Source organism: Procambarus clarkii, chromosome 54 (assembly GCF_040958095.1).
Source record: "Procambarus clarkii isolate CNS0578487 chromosome 54, FALCON_Pclarkii_2.0, whole genome shotgun sequence".
Classification (NCBI taxonomy): domain Eukaryota; kingdom Metazoa; phylum Arthropoda; class Malacostraca; order Decapoda; family Cambaridae; genus Procambarus; species Procambarus clarkii.
Genome location: NC_091203.1, coordinates 27,943,019 through 27,963,018, shown reverse-complemented (window position 1 = coordinate 27,963,018; position 20,000 = coordinate 27,943,019). Strand labels below are relative to the sequence as shown.

Sequence of the window (20,000 nt, the reverse complement as noted above, 5' to 3'; positions counted from 1 at the left end):
AAAGGATGATGTATAGCGATAATGGCCGGACGAAGGAATCTCCCCAGGGGAGTGTGGATAATGATAGGGAGTGAGACAGGCAGGAAATATGCCTGGAAAATGGAGGGAAGAAAGGAGAATGAAGCGTAGACGAAACAGAAAAGAAACAGGAAAGAAACATCGGTGATGCCTGTGGGAAAGAATGAAAGAACACGGAAAGGAAACTAGAATGATAAATAAAATGGCAAAAAAAAAAGATTAAGCCGGAAAGAGAATAAGAAATAAGCCCCAAGTCAGCAAAGAAAGAAAGAAAGGCATTAGAAGAAAACCTAAGAGACCTGAGAATTGTTTACAGGGTGAACAGAACGACCAGGGGATAGTACAAAGAGTAGAAGAGAAAGCCCAGGGAATAGTCTACAGGATGCAGAAGAGAAATATTAAGGGGGGAAAGTATGTAGAACGCAGAGAAGAGAGAGAGAGAGAGAGAGAGAGAGAGGTTAGACGGAGAGAAAGATAGATTGTGAAGAGAGAGTTCAAATTTAAAGATAAAAAGATTGTGAAAAGAAGGGGTCAACAGAAGAACAGAAGAGTGAAATCAAAGATAACTGAGGTAATAAAGAGCAATGTGAAGAGCGCAAAATGCAGGAGATAATGAGAATGATGAGAAAGTTTGAAAGTAAAATGTGGTACATTACTACATTTTCATTACTCAGACAAATACCTTGGAAAGTTTGACCAACAGCTTAGAAAGTTACACGTCTGAAAACTCGTAGATATGAAACATATTTCCGTCCCAGGGGTCAATGGGTAGTGACGAGCCCCGCGCATGGGTCACTATGCGCGGGGCACCTCTGTAGGTCGTGACCACCCGTCTGTAGGTCGTGACCACCCGTCTGTAGGCGTAAGGGACCGTCTGTAGGTCGTAAGGGGCCGTCTGTAGGCGTAAGGGACCGTCTGTAGGTCGTAAGGGGCCGTCTGTAGGCGTAAGGGACCGTCTGTAGGTCGTAAGGGGCCGTCTGTAGGTCGTAAGGGACCGTCTGTAGGTCGTAAGGGGCCGTCTGTAGGCGTAAGGGACCGTCTGTAGGTCGTAAGGGGCCGTCTGTAGGTCGTAAGGGGCCGTCTGTAGGTCGTAAGGGGCCGTCTGTAGGTCGTAAGGGACCGTCTGTAGGTCGTAAGGGGCCGTCTGTAGGTCGTAAGGGGCCGTCTGTAGGTCGTAAGGGGCCGTCTGTAGGCGTAAGGGACCGTCTGTAGGTCGTAAGGGGCCGTCTGTAGGTCGTAAGGGGCCGTCTGTAGGTCGTAAGGGGCCGTCTGTAGGTCGTAAGGGGCCGTCTGTAGGTCGTAAGGGGCCGTCTGTAGGTCGTAAGGGGCCGTCTGTAGGTCGTAAGGGGCCGTCTGTAGGCGTAAGGGACCGTCTGTAGGTCGTAAGGGGCCGTCTGTAGGTCGTAAGGGGCCGTCTGTAGGTCGTAAGGGGCCGTCTGTAGGTCGTAAGGGGCCGTCTGTAGGTCGTAAGGGGCCGTCTGTAGGTCGTAAGGGACCGTCTGTAGGTCGTAAGGGGCCGTCTGTAGGTCGTAAGGGGCCGTCTGTAGGTCGTAAGGGGCCGTCTGTAGGCGTAAGGGACCGTCTGTAGGTCGTAAGGGGCCGTCTGTAGGTCGTAAGGGGCCGTCTGTAGGTCGTAAGGGGCCGTCTGTAGGTCGTAAGGGGCCGTCTGTAGGTCGTAAGGGGCCGTCTGTAGGTCGTAAGGGGCCGTCTGTAGGTCGTAAGGGGCCGTCTGTAGGTCGTAAGGGGCCGTCTGTAGGTCGTAAGGGGCCGTCTGTAGGCGTAAGGGACCGTCTGTAGGTCGTAAGGGGCCGTCTGTAGGTCGTAAGGGACCGTCTGTAGGTCGTAAGGGGCCGTCTGTAGGTCGTAAGGGGCCGTCTGTAGGTCGTAAGGGACCGTCTGTAGGTCGTAAGGGGCCGTCTGTAGGTCGTAAGGGGCCGTCTGTAGGTCGTAAGGGACCGTCTGTAGGTCGTAAGGGGCCGTCTGTAAGTCGTAAGGGGCCGTCTGTAGGTCGTAAGGGGCCGTCTGTAGGTCGTAAGGGGCCGTCTGTAGGTCGTAAGGGACCGTCTGTAGGTCGCAAGTGGCCGTCTGTAGGTCACAAGGGGCCGTCTGTAAGCCCCAAGGAACCGTCTGAAGGTCGCAAGGGGCCGTCTGTAGGTCGTAAGGGGCCGTCTGTAGGTCGTAAGGGGCCGTCTGTAGGTCGTAAGGGACCGTCTGTAGGTCGCAAGTGGCCGTCTGTAGGTCACAAGGGGCCGTCTGTAAGTCCCAAGGAACCGTCTGAAGGTCGCAAGGGGCCGTCTGTAGGTCGTAAGGGGCCGTCTGTAGGTCGTAAGGGACCGTCTGAAGGTCCCAAGGGACCGTCTGTAGGTCCCAAGGGACCGTCTGCGGGTCACAAGGGGCCGTCTGTAGGTCGCGAAGGACCTGACCTTACATACCGTAGTAGGTAAAAGTAAGACAAAGGCAGACCGGTGCCAAAGTACCTACCGAAGTGGTGGACGGGGCGCCAGTGTCGGGTCGAGTGAGTGGGGTAGACGCCCTCACGACAGCTCTGTCTCCTGTCGGGGAAGAGAAAGTACACACACATCAGCTTCTGTCACTTTCAGAGGATTATACAATGAACATATACATAGATAACCATGAGTGGTTTCCCGGCGTTGCCCGGGTCTCTCTCAGTCTCTCTTCCTCTCAACATACCCCAGAAAGCAGAGTGACTACGTTCCCATGACATATTCTTCCCGCTCCCCCCCCTTCCCCTCGTCTTCCATCCCCCCACTCTTCTTGTCCTCTCTTCCCCCTCTCCCACGCTCTTCTTCCCTCGATTAGCCCCTCTTTTCCTTTCATTATAAAATAAAATAATATGGAGAAATGAAACTAACTTGCTGCTCTGCCTATTTGGATTTTTTGCATCTAGATCTATGTGATTTTAGTTATATCTGCATGTCAAAAAAATACCTATTCAGATGTTAGATGACATTCTAGAGGGCTTTTAATATTATCCTGGATATTTTTTTTTGACAATTTTAACAAATTTCTAATCGAATAGATATTTGCAATTCTCCGAGCGTCCTATCTGACCTTCATATCTTTTTTTCCACTGGTTGATTTGCTTTGCCTGTATAAAGCAATTAGCATCACTGCACACAGAGACAGTGCACACGATTAGTACAGAATTAGTTAGTAGAACAGGTGATTTGTTGGTTTTCTGTGGTAGTGGAACAGTGAGAGTTCTTGAGTAATGGTACAACAGTGACAGTGTTTTTATATATAAACCGATAACACGGCTTCGTTGTCATAAATTGTTGTATTCGATATTATTAACATATTTGAAGTTTATAACCAATTTATGAAAATGCCAGAAGTTATGGTGTACGATATTACAAGCCAGTGGAGCCGGTCGGCCGAGCGGACAGCACGCTGGACTTGTGATCCTGTGGTTCCGGGTTCGATCCCGGGCGCCGGAGAGAAACAATCGGCAGAGTTTCTTTCACCCTATGCCCCTGTTACCTAGCAGTAAAATAGGTACCTGGGTGTTAGTCAGCTGTGACGGGCTGCTTCCTGGGGGTGGAGGCCTGGTCGAGGACCGGGCCGCGGGGACACTAAAGCCCCGAAATCATCTAAAGATAACCTAAAGATCTAAAGATAATGATAAAAAATACAGAAAGGAGTGATTGCAAGACCAGCTTCTTAATGACTGGATTTTAAACTCTGCAAAGTGAAGTTAAGAAGGAAAATATCAATATATGAGAAATCACTCTCAGAGGAACAAACACATCAATGCAAGTCCTCAAAAGGAGATTTTGGACCCTTGAGCTCTTCGAGTCCTCTCAAGGAGATCATTGACATCTCTTACATCAATGTTTACACATTTTCAACATTTATCATCAACGCTCGAAGGAGCAATTGCCATGCACTTATGTTGGCAGTGTGGTCTAAGGATCTGCGGGTATTTGGTTGATCTGTATGAGAACAATATTGACGACAGTGAAAGCGTCACAGTTGAAGTGGCGGGATCACCATAGCCCGTGCTACTTGGAACGTTTTTGTTCCAAGTAGCGAATCTTAAACAACAACAGCAAGTTGAAGTAGCATCTTGAGGTTCCTATCTTGAGATGATTTCGGGGCTTTAGTGTCCCCGCGGCCCGGTCCTCGACCAGGCCTCCACATCCCAGGAAGCAGCCCGTGACAGCTGACTAACACCAGGTACCTATTTTACTGCTAGGTAACAGGGGCATAGGGTGAAAGAAACCCATTGTTTCTCGCCGGTACCCGAGATCGAACCCGGGACCACAGGATCACAAGTCCAGCGTGTTGTCCGCTCGGCCGACCGGCTCCCACAATACTATCATCGTACAAAGTAAAGTAATATCATAAATACTGTTTTGTTTAGCCATTTTGAGTAGCTGGTTAATGATGTAGTAGTTCAGTTGTTAGATGAGTCTAATGAAATTTCAGTTCAGAAGTTACCAGGACTGTCCATTATTTAAATGAACAAATCCACACGGGCCGTGACGAGGATTCGAACCTGCGTCCGGGAGCATCCCAGACACTGCCTTAATCGACTGAGCTACGACAGGGTAAAAGGGTTGAAACCGAAGTTCTTCTGAACTTACTGGATTTTACTGAATTTTTGTTCATTTGATGCATCACGTTAGTGTGATTTTTGTATGTTCATTATTTATATTAAAAATCATTATAATATGTACTAATAGTTTACATATATTTACAGTAATTTATTTTCATAGAAGAGAGTAAGAAAAAAAACCCCAAGCACTATATATATTTATAATCTGTATTCTCAAGATTTAGAAGTTAAATTTATTAATGATTGAAAATTAATTACAGTTGTTAAATTAACACTAAGAAACTATGTTAGTAAGATCTCAAATAGATCATCATATCTGTAGCTGAACTAAACATGGATATATAAGTCTACATTATACTTACATTTTTAGTATAAAGTTACTTTAACAGTAAGTCACTTAATTTACATTTTAATAATCATACTAACATCATTTTTAACATAGTGAGACATTTTTTTGCATAAGTAACATTTAACTTACTATTTGAAAGGTGATACATATTGCAAAATCAAGGTGTATATTTTACCATTAGAGCAGCAAGACAGATATTGTCACACTTTACATCACACAATGAGAAAGATGAGTTTATAGTTTATAGAACTAATGTAGGCTAATCATTCCATGATGTTATATACAAATGTTCACACTCTCAGCGTTCTTTTTGAACAGATTGTTGGGTTATCCCGGATCAAAATCACTCCAAACACACACACACACTTTATACAATATATATCTGACTCCAATAGTACTCAAAATGCCTGTCAGTAAATTGTTTGTTTGTGACAGTAGTTTATTTATAATTTGTTATATCCAGCTGGGAGGGGGGGGGATATGGTCAGCTCTCTCTCTCTCTCTCTCTCTCTCTCTCTCTCTCTCTCTCTCTCTCTCTCTCTCTCTCTCTCTCTCTCTCTCTCTCTCTCTCTTCTCTCTCTCTTTCTCTCTCTCTTCTCTCTCTCTCTCTCTCTCTCTCTCTCTCTCTCTCTCTCTCTCTCTCTCTCTCTCTCTCTCTCTCTCTCTCTCTCTCTCTCTCTCTCTCTCTCTCTCTCTCTTCTCTCTCTCTCTCTCTCTCTCTCTCTCTCTCTCTCTCTCTCTCTCTCTCTCTCTCTCTCTCTCTCTCTCTCTCTCTCTCTCTCTCTCTCTCTTCTCTCTCTCTCTCTCTCTCTCTCTCTCTCTCTCTCTCTCTCTCTCTCTCTCTCTCTCTCTCTCTTTCTCTCTCTCTCTCTCTCTCTCTCTTTCTCTCTCTCTCTCTCTCTCTCTCTCTCTCTCTCTCTCTCTCTCTCTCTCTCTCTCTCTCTTTCTCTCTCTCTCTCTCTCTTCTCTCTCTCTCTCTCTCTCTCTCTCTCTTTCTCTCTCTCTCTCTCTCTCTCTCTCTCTCTCTCTCTCTCTCTCTCTCTCTCTCTCTCTCTCTCTCTCTCTCTCTCTCTCTCTCTCTCTCTCTCTCTCTCTCTCTCTCTCTCTTCTCTCTCTCTCTCTCTCTCTCTCTCTCTCTCTCTCTCTCTCTCTCTCTCTCTCTCTCTCTCTCTCTCTCTCTCTCTCTCTCTCTCTCTCTCTCTCTCTCTCTCTCTCTCTCTCTCTCTCTCTCTCTCTCTCTCTTCTCTCTCTCTCTCTCTCTCTCTCTCTCTCTCTCTCTTCTCTCTCTCTCTCTCTCTCTCTCTCTCTCTCTCTCTCTCTCTCTCTCTCTCTTTCTCTCTCTCTCTCTCTCTCTCTCTCTCTTTCTCTCTCTCTCTCTCTCTCTCTCTTCTCTCTCTCTCTCTCTCTCTCTCTCTCTCTCTCTCTCTCTCTCTCTCTCTCTCTCTCTCTCTCTCTCTCTCTCTCTCTTCTCTCTCTCTCTCTCTCTCTCTTCTCTCTCTCTCTCTCTCTCTCTCTCTCTCTCTCTCTCTCTCTCTCTCTCTCTCTCTCTCTCTCTCTCTCTCTCTCTCCTGGATTATTTATTTTAGTATGTCTTGTGAACCTGCTCAGCCATTACCCATACCATTCAATCACAACTTGTGTTTCCTAACAATTGTTTAAATTTTTGAAAAAGTTGGAATGCCCAGTGAAAATTTAAGTGTCTGGGGGACAAAAGAAAATTGAACGAGTTTGCTAGATGGGTGATTCCTGCCAGACTAAATAATATCATTTGTTTGTGAAGAATTTCTTCAAGTGAAGGTGTGGATTTCAGGTCTGATTTGAGATTGCAATGCATGCAAGGATGGACTCTTAAAGATTCATCTTGAACATTTTCACCTTTATCAATAAAGTCTGAGAAAATTTACCTTTTTAAGGGATCCCATAGTTCACCTACTTTAAGACACTGTAAAATAATGTGCTTTCACAGGCGGCAAGTTTACTAACACTACTTTATATGATGATAACGATAAGCACTGGGGTATGACAGGGCCGTGATTCATCATTCATTTCCGTGTCCGTTTACGAAACCTCTGCATCTTGGCTCGATTATAAAATCATAGTTTGAATTTATTAAATAGGTTACAAGCATGGAAGCACTACGAGGTCATTCTCCTCCCTCAATATTTATGGATAAATAAAGCAAATGCATCCACCTTGAATTAGGAAAGATGCACAGGTTTCGGAAACGTGACATCTTGATGATCCCTGGTCCTGGATGTTTAGGGAAAACGATGTTATCCTGGCGGCCATAACATTAACGAGACTCTTACGACATTCGTAGTTGAGAAATAAGATTAGCTATCTTTATCGAGTTCCAAAACTTGGGTTTGACAAGCTTAGCAAGTCGTTCTCATGAGTAATTCTTGACCCCCGGAGATAAAAAGGAGATAAAGTATCTTTCTATAGAAACATACTTTAACTTTCACTCTCCTTTCATACTCTCTTTCACTTCACGGGGAGCCGGTCGGCCGAGCTGACAGCACACTGGACTTGTGATCCTGTGGTCCCGGGGTCGATCCCGGGCGCCGGCGAGAAACAATGGGCAGAGTTTCTTTCACCGTATGCCCCTGTTACCTAGCAGTAAAATAGGTACCTGGGTGTTAGTCAGCTGTCACGGGCTGCTTCCTGGGGGTGGAGGCCTGATCGAGGACCGGGCCGCGGGGACACTAAAGCCCCGAAATCATCTCAAGATAACCTCCACTTTCCTTCTCTCTCCCTCTCTCTCTCTCTCTCTCTCTCTCTCTCTCTCTCTCTCTCTCTCTCTCTCTCTCTCTCTCTCTCTCTCTCTCTCTCTCTCTCTCCACTTTCACTCTCCACTTCACTTTCTATAGTAGTGAAGACTAGAAGTCTTCACTTCTATATATAAAGTGACAACACCCACAAGTATCATTAACCACCACTACCACACACTACCACTTGAATTAACACTTACAATCACTTACAAAATAGTCCCCAGCTTACGCCCAGCGGTACAAAAATAGTCACCAGGGAACTATCACAAGGAAGACTATCTTGTACCGCCGGTACAAGATAGTCTTCCCTAAAGAGTGTCAGGATAGTCTCCCTAAAGAGTGTCAGGAAAAGAGTGTAAAGAGTGTCAGGATAGTCTCCCTAAAGAGTGTCAGGATAGTCTTCCCTAAAGAGTGTCAGGATAGTCTTCCCTAAAGAGTGTCAGGATAGTCTTCCCTAAAGAGTGTCAGGATAGTCTTCCCTAAAGAGTGTCAGGAAAAGAGTGTAAAGAGTGTCAGGATAGTCTCCCTAAAGAGTGTCAGGAAAAGAGTGTAAAGAGTGTCAGGATAGTCTTCCCTAAAGAGTGTCAGGAAAAGAGTGTAAAGAGTGTCAGGATAGTCTTCCCTAAAGAGTGTCGGGAAAAGAGTGTAAAGAGTGTCAGGATAGTCTTCCCTAAAGAGTGTCAGGAAAAGAGTGTAAAGAGTGTCAGGATAGTCTTCCCTAAAGAGTGTCAGGAAAAGAGTGTAAAGAGTGTCAGGATAGTCTTCCCTAAAGAGTGTCAGGAAAAGAGTGTAAAGAGTGTCAGGATAGTCTCCCTAAAGAGTGTCAGGAAAAGAGTGTAAAGAGTGTCAGGATAGTCTTCCCTAAAGAGTGTCAGGAAAAGAGTGTAAAGAGTGTCAGGATAGTCTTCCCTAAAGAGTGTCAGGAAAAGAGTGTAAAGAGTGTCAGGATAGTCTCCCTTAAAGAGTGTCAGGAAAAGAGTGTAAAGAGTGTCAGGATAGTCTCCCTAAAGAGTGTCAGGAAAAGAGTGTAAAGAGTGTCAGGATAGTCTCCCTAAAGAGTGTCAGGAAAAGAGTGTAAAGAGTGTCAGGATAGTCTTCCCTAAAGAGTGTCAGGAAACTGTTTACTTTTCATCTTGTAAACTTTCCATCACGCTGTCAGCTCTGAAGTCTTAAGAGGTAAACTTTGATCAAGTAACAGTGGACGGAGACGGGAGAGATAGACAGGTATATTGAGGCGAACGGAAGAGACGGATAGGGCGTTTGAAGGGGATATACTTTGAGGTTCGATATGATGACATGCGATCACCATATTGCAATTATGGTGACGATAAGATAAGGAGGAAATGGGTAAATGGAAAGATGCAAAAACCCCAAAAAGAGGAAGTAGAAAGAAGATGAGAAAGTTATCGATATCTTAGTAGAATGAATAGCTAAAAAAAGATGAATATAAAAGAATGATAAATATGAAGATAAACGAAATAATAAAGGGAGAATAAAGCGGTAGAAGGAAAGGAGAAACAATACGAGATGGAAATGCGAATTCTGTTAGCATTCCATGTACATTGTATTTAATACATACCCTGGAAACACAAACCGAAACTGTCTCTATTTTCCGCTTGTTACAACTTGAAATAAAGTTGTTATATCTTGGCTTAACGTGTTTATGACGTATTAGAACGTTGTTACAACTTGCTATACTGGTTGTTATAACTGGTTAGGAGGTGTTAAAACTTGTTCGAACGTTGTACCAACGTCGTAGTTTCGGTGTGTGTTTGGCGGGTACTGACTTGAGTAGTAGCAGTATTCTGAATGATCTACCCCGACTGGTCTTGTGGAAAACAGTAACAAAAGCCTTAACTCTCCGGTGAAAGCGTTGAGGCATTCTTGTGTGGTGATTACAGTCATATTTTACTGTTTTTTTTTTGACTTGGCAAATTACATGTAATTGGGGCTGTGAAGACATGTTATTTCGCTAAAACTTCAGGCTCACTTTTTTCTCGAGTGAAGATATGTTAAGCACTGTCCGTAATTTTCTGAACTTGTGTTTATATGAGAATTTTGTTCTACTTGAAGTTTTAAGTCATTTCTTATTAAGAAACTCAGGTTGAGTGACCCCTCTGGAGCAAGAGATCTCAATTCTTTGTATTTACAAATAAAATATGGATCTATGCCAATCAGTGTGTCTGATTCCATTCACACCATCATTCTTTCCTGTATTTCCATCTCCTTCTCTGTACCTCCATCATCAATCCTTCCTATTCCTCTCTATCTCTCTCACCCCATTCCTATCTTATCTTTGTTCCACATGAGTATGAAACAGAAGAAACTTTAAGAGAATTATCAAGAATATACATATTGCAAAAAAATAATAATATAAAAAATAATAATAAATACATAGAATATGTGTAATATATACATAGACAATACAGACAGGATCTTTCACCAGACATTCAAGGAAGACATACAGATATACAACCTAATTAACCAATATTTAAAAACGTGTATATTAGTTTACATTGCCATACAAAAAAATTAATACTGAAGTTAAAAATTAAATCAAACAAGATTATGTGAAATTTGTGAATGCGTAAATAGCAAAGAAGTCAATATACAAATGCCCAAAACGCATATAAAGTTACTTTAAAGTTACTTTAAAGACCCAAAAGTTACTTTGCTGTTATGCATTTATTTTTAAATTTTGTAAATTTCTGTATTTATGTTAAATTTTGTTAATTACGGTACAGTAACTTTTGGGCCACACTTTTAAAAGTTAAAATGCAGTTACTTAAGGTAACTACAGGTACTTTATCTCTCAAGAGGACACGAGCATGATTTAGACCAATAATAACACCACTGAAATTGCAGTAAATGCTTTATCCTGGAGTTTACAGGTGTGTGCTGGTGTGTAGTGGAGTGTACAGGTGTGTAGTGGAGTGTACAGGTGTGTAGTGGAGTGTACAGGTGTGCACTGGAGTGTACAGGTGTGTAGTGGAGTGTACAGGTGTGCACTGGAGTGTACAGGTGTGTAGTGGTGTGTACAGGTGTGTAGTGGAGTGTACAGGTGTGTAGTGGTGTGTACAGGTGTGTAGTGGAGTGTACAGGTGTGTAGTGGAGTGTACAGGTGTGTAGTGGAGTGTACAGGTGTGCACTGGAGTGTACAGGTGTGTAGTGGAGTGTACAGGTGTGCACTGGAGTGTACAGGTGTGTAGTGGTGTGTACAGGTGTGTAGTGGAGTGTACAGGTGTGTAGTGGAGTGTACTGGTGTGTAGTGGAGTATACAGATGTGTAGTGGAGTGTACAGGTGTGTAGTGGAGTGTACAGGTGTGCACTGGAGTGTACAGGTGTGCACTGGAGTGTACAGGTGTGCACTGGAGTGTACAGGTGTGTACTGGAGTATACAGGTGTGTACATTCCACCACACACCAGCAAACTCCAGATAATTACTCAACTTTTACACACACAAAAAAACCTGCTATAAATATATATTTTCATCCTAAAGTTCATTAGAAGAAAAACGCGAGAATCACTTATTTTTTTTAATAAAAATCACAAACTTAGACAAATAAATAAATGAACAGTAGTATAGTGAGAATACCTGAGATATATAATGAATATATATAATGAATAATGAATATAGTGAGAATACACCATCACTCTATGGCTTTAACTTGTCCACACGTTTATTGAGTTCACAATTTGAACCCAATTTGTTCAGTGAAAATGAACACCCTACCCCCCCCCCACTCCACTCCTCTGTAGCAGCAGCACTTCCTCGGATTAGCGGACATCTGCATCGATAGGTTAGGATAGGATAGGTTAAGATAGGTTGGGTTAGGATAGGATAGGTTAGGATAGGTTGGGTTACGTTAGGATAGGTTGGGTTAGGTTAGGTTTGGTTAGGTTAGGATAGGTTAGGTTAGGATAGGTTAGGATAGGTTAGATTAGGATAGGTTGGGTTAGGATAGGTTAGGATATGTTAGATTAGGATAGGTTGGGTTAGGATAGGTAAGGTTAGGATAGGTTAGGATAGGATAGGTTAGGATAGGTTGGGCTAGGATAGGTTAGGATAGGTTAGGTTAGGATAGGTTAGAATAGGTTAAGATAGTAAAGGTTAGGATTGGATTGGTTAGGATAATATAGGATAAGTTAGTATTGGATTGGTTAGGATAATATAGGATAGGTTAGGATTGGATTGGATAGGTTAGGATAGGTCAGAAAGGTTGTCTGGGTTCGAAGGCCTTTTATTTGACAAAACCACTTCAAATCCGACGCTGGACAAATCCAAATACATCGGACCGGTCACCTCATGTCGACATGCAACCGCTGAGCCTAATCCTGTCATGTTTATCGTGATACAGTAATGATACGTGAGACTGGAGTCCTTAAACTGATTCAAGTGATACTAGAAGAACAAATCCACAAGGGCCGTGACGAGGATTCGAACCTGCGTCCGGGAGCATCCCAGACACTGCCTTAATCGACTGAGCTACGACATGGTCAAAGAAGAGGGAGAACGGCCTATTAACATAGCTAGGGTGCAGGGGGGAGTTGTGTAAAATCCTAGTTTGTGCCTCGGAGAGGCTGCAGGATCCAGTAAGTTCAGTAGAACTTCGGTTTCAACTCTTTTACCCTGTCGTAGCTCAGTCGATTAAGGCAATGTCTGGGATGCTCCCGGACGCAGGTTCGAATCCTCGTCCCGGCCTTTGTGGGTTTGTTCATTTGATGCATCACGTTAGTGTGATCTGTGTGTGTAATGATACTAGAAGGCTTTTGTTTTATTTTGACTGACTGGTTGAAGAGGACTAGAGGTGTACAGATAATAATGAACAAAGAGGACAACAGAAGCAGTTCAGTACCACAGATACCTCTGATAAAAAGACTCACTCCGACCACAGTTACGAGGCTGTGGCACAGCTGTGGCACAGCTGTGGCACATCTGTGGCACAGCTGTGGCACTCGACGGGTTATGTCCATTTCACTTAAAAGTAATCGAATTACCATCGTCGCTTTGACCAGCAGCAAACCAAATGTCAGTTAAAATAATGTGCGTTAGTTCATGACGAACTATGAGCTACATATGTTGCTTTACACTCGGTGTATGTTGTATGTATACACTCTGTTTATGTGGGTGTATTCGTTAAGCCGTCATATACACTGTGTATGCTGGTTTACTTAGTATATTGTGGTTTTTTCTACGTAAATATTGGTGTATACTCAATAAATGTCGGAATATACACACTAAATGTTGGTGTTCACTTCATATATCCGTATACAGTATGCTGATATTGTATTCGGATTTATCAAAATACACAACGTATATTTTGATCAACACTCCGTTATGTTGATATACACAGTGGTATGTATGTATGTATGAGCTACATATGAGCTACATGAGCTACATATGAGCTACATATGTATGAGCCTGCATATGTATGTATTTATGTTGGTATGTATACTTCGTGTCTCTGTGTATCTTATTCATGTCTTGGCCCATACACTTCATTCGCCATTATACACAAAACACATTATATACATTATATGGCGTGTATAATATATATACACATTATACACTTCATCATAGCCTGAACACTGGGCGCTGGTGACACGTTGTTTCAAAAGAGGAAACTGAAACAGGAATATAGTTGAAAATAAAGTGCAATTCCAACGGAGCCGTTAGAAGGGCTCGAACTTATGTACTTGGTATTCCCAGACGCGCTCTAGTCCACTACACAACTATTTTGTTTGATATATCACGTTATGTGGTTTATCTGTGTGTTGAAAATAAACCAAATGACATTTTAAACACCAATTTGTTTCGAATACGAATCAAATCTTCCTCGTGTACTTGTATTTGCGTAAGGGGAAAAAGACGAAACATTTTGTGCAATTCTGAAACAATTTCCAGGACGCCGAGCGCACGCGCGACTGACTTTCCTCGCGCGCGTAGGTTTCCGGTTCAATACTTCTTTCTAATCAATAATGCTAGATCAATAATCTGTTTTGTTTACTGGTTACTGTCCCTCTCAATCCCTTTTCCAGTGGGACGTAAGGCGCGGGGGAGGTTATCTTGAGGTTATCTTGAGTTGATTTCGGGGCTTTAGTGTCCCCGCGACCCGGTCCTCGACCAGGCCTCCACCCCCAGGAAGCAGCCCGTGACAGCTGACTAACTCCCAGATACCTATTTTACTGCTAGGTAACAGGGGCCATAAGGTGAAAGAAACTCTGCCCATTGTTTCTCGCTGACGCCTGGGATCGAACCAGGGACCACAGGATCACGTGTCCAGCGTGTTGTCCGCTCGGCCGACCAGCCCTAGGAACCAGAACAGCTTGGCTGTTCTTCGATGATTGTTCAGTTTAATTTTTTCCTTTGAATTTTAGCTCAAGTTCACTTTAAAAACCGATTTCCATTGTTCTCTCCCAAAGTTCCTGTCTGTTTTCGTGATCTTGAACTTGTAAGGTGATCCCTGTCTTCTTCTTCTCTGTCGGCGACGGCTGGTCTATTCTTTGATATTCTGTCCAAAAGCCAAGTCTTTTTTATAAGAAACTGACAGCGGACTTGTGCCTCGTTATTCTTGGAAGCGAGGCGGTGTCAGTCATATTTTTGGACTTTAATATTGTTGAATTTGTCTCATTAAAATATATGTGAGGAATATTTTTGACAATCTGAAACTCCTATGGGATAAGATAGGATTTGATAGGTTAAGATTGGATTGGTTAGGATAAGATAGGATAGGTTAGTATTGGATTGGTTATGATAAAATAGGATTTGATAGGTTAAGATTGGATTGGTTAGGATAGGATAACATAGGATAGGTTAGTATTGGATTGGTTAGGTCTACAGTAATTATGATACTGATAATTGCATTATCAATAAAACATCAGTGATGCATTACTGATAACACATGCTATCTGTTTCGAATTATAATTATTCGAATGATAAGAATGACACGAATGATAAGAATTTTCTACAAAAACATACTTATAAGGTCAGCTGTATACATACATATGTCAGGTGATATTCCAATTAAAGCTAAGTGGTTTGGGGGAATAGTGTGCCACATGCAAAGTTATCTTAGATGATTGGCCAATGATAACTAACAATGGCCATGGTAGGTATGACGCTCTGGGTAGTTATCTCTAGATTGCATGCCTTTAGGGCTGTTCATGGTGGGAAGAGTGAATAATTCTGTTATTTTAGCATTTATGGTGGGGGGGGTTATTCAATTTTTTTTTTGAGAAGGGCTTCTAGATTTGGTAATCATCTAGGAGTTCCTCTTTTATACAAGTGTTCTAATTCAGCATATTTCTAGTTAAGGTGATGACACAGGCTTCTCTCATGTGTTGTTTAAGAGCATCGAACTGAAGATAACGGGTTTAAACGCCTTGTGAGGTTGGTCGATATCATACCTATGTACTTAGAGTGAAGATAACATCTTTCTTGAATACCTGCACACAACATTTTGTATACAACTGCTACAGTTGGTTCACGGTCGGTTTCAGGGCGTTTTTGATGAAGAGGTCAGTTGTATTCCTGTTTTTCAATTGATTTTAGTCCATATTTTGATCACAGGGTTGTGCTATTTACTCCTTTAGGAAACATTTCTTTCATTATTCTCTCCTCTCTTATCTTGAGGTTATCTTGAGATGATTTCGGGGCTTTAGTGTCCCCGCGGCCTGGTCCTCGACCAAGCCTCCACCCCCAGGAAGCAGCCCGTGACAGCTGACTAACACCCAGGTACCTATTTTACTGCTAGGTAACAGGGGCATAGGGTGAAAGAAACTCTGCCTATTGAAACCGCCGGCGGTTTCTCGCCTGGGATCGAACCCGGGACCACAGGATTACAAGTCCAGTGTGCTGTCCACTCGGCCGACCTCTCTCATATATTCACTATGGATTGTGGATTTATAATATAATCTTAATGTAGATATTGCAGGTTCTGTTCATGGTTGAGGATTGTACCATCAGTCCAGCTATCGCTGTATAGTCATGGTGATATATCGTTGGTACAATAGCCATTGTTCACCAGCACTTGTGTTATCCTGTTATCCTATCAAACTCTCTGATCACATTGCTCCATACAGAGCGAAGGGTATTATCTCGACGAACATAAGCGAGGGTAACACAAGCTTTATATCTTGGATGGCATTCACTCTTTCCATTCAGCCATAATCCTATTTTAATGGGCTTTGCGTAAACAAAGCCCATACACACACACACACACACACACACACACACGCACACACACACACACACACGCACACACACACACACACAAACTCCATACACAGTTTCAAGTGTAGATATGATAGAGCCCAGTAGGCTCAGGAACCTGTACACCTGTTGATTGACGGTTGAGAGGCGGGACCAAAGAGCCAGAGCTCAACCCCCGCAAACACAACTAGGTGAGTATAACTAGTGACAAGCACCCTTGTACCCTGCATGTAACCAATATTGTAACTTTTTTTGTGTAATGACATTTTCAAATAAAGTTAGATAAATATACACACTTAACAAAAGAATAGGGGTGGTAGGAGAAGAAAATATCAAAGTGTTCAGTGAGGATCCACAAGGTCTTCTCTGAGTACTCTTTATTTTCTTCTCCGAGGCTATGGGTCCCTACACTTGCACCAGAGGTGGTACCCCTATATATATATATATATATATATATATATATATATATATATATATATATATATATATATATATATATATATATATATATACAATCGGAAACATATATATATATATATATATATATATATATATATATGCGGAAAATCCACAGAGAAATATGAAATGAGGTGAACGTTTCGGCTTGTTAAAGCCTTTGTCAACACCAGACTGACCTGGTGTTGTGACCTGTGATATATATATATATATATATATATATATATATATATATATATATATATATATATATATATATATATATATATATATATATATATATATGTCGTACCTAGTAGCCAGAACTCACTTCTCAGCCTACTATTCAAGGCCCGATTTGCCTAATAAGCCAAGTTTTCCTGAATTAATATATTTACTAAAATTTTTTTCTTATGAAATGATAAAGCAACCCATTTCTCTATGTATGAGGTCAATTTTTTTTTATTGGAGTTAAAATTAACGTAGATATATGACCGAACCTAACCAACCCTACCTAACCTAACCTAACCTATATTTATAGGTAAGGTTAGGTTAGGTAGCCAAAAAAAGCTAGGTTAGGTTAGGTTAGGTAGGTTAGGTAGACGAAAAAACATTAATTCATGAAAACTTGGCTTATTAGGCAAATCGGGCCTTGAATAGTAGGCTGAGAAGTGCGTTCTGGCTATTAGGTACGACATATATATATATATATATATATATATATACTAGCAGTACCTACCCCGTCCCCTCGTCCTCCCCACCATTCCCCACTCCCTCGTCCGATGCCTTCCCAAATGGTCTGATGTTCCCCATCAGAAAATTGGGAACATCAAGTGATCTGATGTTCTCCTGATTGAAATATAAGAAAAACAGTTAAAAAATGAAATGAACATTCGAACAAAAATAAAAAAATAAACTATACTCACGAAATGAACGGTTTGGTAAACAACACAGCTCAATTCCAACGCAGTTCACACAAAATAATTAAATAAAAATGAAAATAAATCAAAATCTATGAAAATTCAATTTATCAATGCAATCAGAAACATTGAAATGTAATTGTAACATATTTAGTATAGCGTGTGTGTTGTTCTAACATGCAACAGATGGTGCTGTTTTTCAAGAAAAAAATTGTTTTACCTGTCACAGGTGAGGCATCTATACTTATACTTATGAAGTGAACGGTATGGTAAACAACACAGCTCAATTCCAACACAATGTCACACAAAATAATTCAATAAAAAATAAAATAAATCGAAATCTATGAAAATAAAATTTATCAATACAATCGGAAACATTGAAACGGAATTCGTGACATATTTAGAATAGCGTGCATGTTGCTATTATGTGCAACAGATGGCGCTGTTTTTCAAAATCTCATGTTTTTACCTGTCACAAGTGTGGCATCTATATAGTAGGTATATAAAAAGACGCGCCTATTCGAATGCAACGTTGTGTCAGAATTTCAAAGCAATTGGTGAAGAACTTTCAGAGATTACTACGTGTGTTGCTCTTACGTCCAACAGATGGCGCTGTTTTTTAAAAAAAACATGTTTTTTCCTGTCACAGGTGAGGTATGTATATAGTAGATATATAAAAAGACGCACCTATTCGAATGCAACGTTGTGTCAGAATTTCAAAGCAATCGATAAAGAGGTTTCGAGGATTTTCCTCACATGAAAAACACAGTTTTTCAGAAAAAGCATGTTTTTTTTACCATCACAGACGTGACATCTATATAGTATGTATATAACAACATGCTCGGATGCGAATGGAAAGTTATGTGAAAATTTCAATGCAATCGGTGAAGAAATTTCGGAGATTAGCGATTATGCACAAAGGAACACTTCCATTTTTATTTATATAGATATAAATAAACTAATTTGAGAACAATTATTTGAAATGTTGACCAGACCACACACTAGAAGGTGAAGGGACGACGACGTTTCGGTCCGTCCAGGACCATTCTCACAATCGACTTGAGAATGGTCCAGGACGGACCGAAACGTCGTCGTCCCTTCACCTTCTAGTGTATGGTCTGGTCAACATACTTTAGCCACGTTATTGTGACTCATCGCCTGCAATTATTTGAATATAACGAAACTCACTCAGCTTCTTAGGAAAATCTAGCCTGCACACTTGGCCGAATTTTGACAGACAGCATACCAGGATAAACTTTATATTCCAGGATAGTGGCAACATAACAGGAGGAAGAAAATACTCACGGAAATACAGCATTTTCCGGGATAGAGATAAAGTCAATATTCTTTAGTATATTCTATTCTGGGAATGGCACAATATTCTTTGAAAAAAAGTCAATATTCCAGATACTCAAAATATTCCAGTTAACATACACAATTCCCCGAGTTAGAAAAGCTTTATTCCGTATAGATTTGAGTTAAAAAAAAATCCATTAAACATTACATCAACACTATTTATTTTATTCCAGTACCATGACAATTGATTGTAAAGAAAATCCTGCCGTGTAATTTTTACCATGATTAACACTGGATTGAAAGGGCTAGCTGTTTGCTCTATATTTTTCAATTACGTCCGGATTAACAGAGTCGAGGTGTGTGTGTGTGTGTGTGTGTGTGTGTGTGTGTGTGTGTGTGTGTGTGTGTGTGTGTGTGTGTGTGTGTGTGTACTCACCTAGTTGTGTCTGCAGGATCGAGCATTGACTCTTGGATCCAGCCTTTCGAGCATCGGTTGTTTACAGCAATGACTCCTGTCCCATTTCCCTATCATACCTGGTTTTAAAATTATGAATAGTATTTGCTTCCACAACCTGTTCCTGAAGTGCATTCCATTTTCCCACTACTCTCACGCTAAAAGAAAACTTCCTAACATCTCTGTGACTCATCTGAGTTTCAAGTTTCCATCCATGTTCCATCCATGTGTGTGTGTGTGTGTGTGTGTGTGTGTACTCACCTAGTTGTACTCACCTAGTTGTGTTTGCGGGGGTTGAGCTCTGGCTCTTTGGTCCCGCCTCTCAACCGTCAATCAACAGGTGTACAGATTCCTGAGCCTATCGGGCTCTGTCATATCTACACTTGAAACTGTGTATGGAGTCAGCCTCCACCACATCACCCCCTAATGCATTCCATTTGTCAACCACTCTGACACTAAAAAAGTTCTTTCTAATATCTCTGTGGCTCATTTGGGCACTCAGTTTCCACCTGTGTCCCCTTGTGCGTGTTCCCCTTGTGTTAAATAGACTGTCTTTATCTACCCTATCAATCCCCTTCAGAATCTTGAATGTGGTGATCATGTCCCCCCTAACTCTTCTGTCTTCCAGCGAAGTGAGGTTTAATTCCCGTAGTCTCTCCTCGTAGCTCATACCTCTCAGCTCGGGTACTAGTCTGGTGGCAAACCTTTGAACCTTTTCCAGTTTAGTCTTATCCTTGACTAGATATGGACTCCATGCTGGGGCTGCATACTCCAGGATTGGCCTGACATATGTGGTATACAAAGTTCTGAATGATTCTTTACACAAGTTTCTGAATGCCGTTCGTATGTTGGCCAGCCTGGCATATGCCGCTGATGTTATCCGCTTGATATGTGCTGCAGGAGACAGGTCTGGCGTGATATCAACCCCCAAGTCTTTTTCCTTCTCTGACTCCTGAAGAATTTCCT

At 41.9% G+C, this 20,000-nt stretch overlaps 1 long non-coding RNA gene across 1 annotated transcript in view; it reads right to left on the bottom strand.

Moving 5' to 3' along the window:
- The window catches only part of LOC123771419 (uncharacterized), a 373,878-nt gene that overhangs the window by 35,900 nt on the left and 317,978 nt on the right, over positions 1 to 20,000 (bottom strand). Inside the window, exon 2 of the long non-coding RNA XR_011222855.1 lies at positions 2,500 to 2,570. This is a non-coding gene — a long non-coding RNA (uncharacterized lncRNA). The remainder of the gene's footprint in view (positions 1 to 2,499; positions 2,571 to 20,000) is intronic.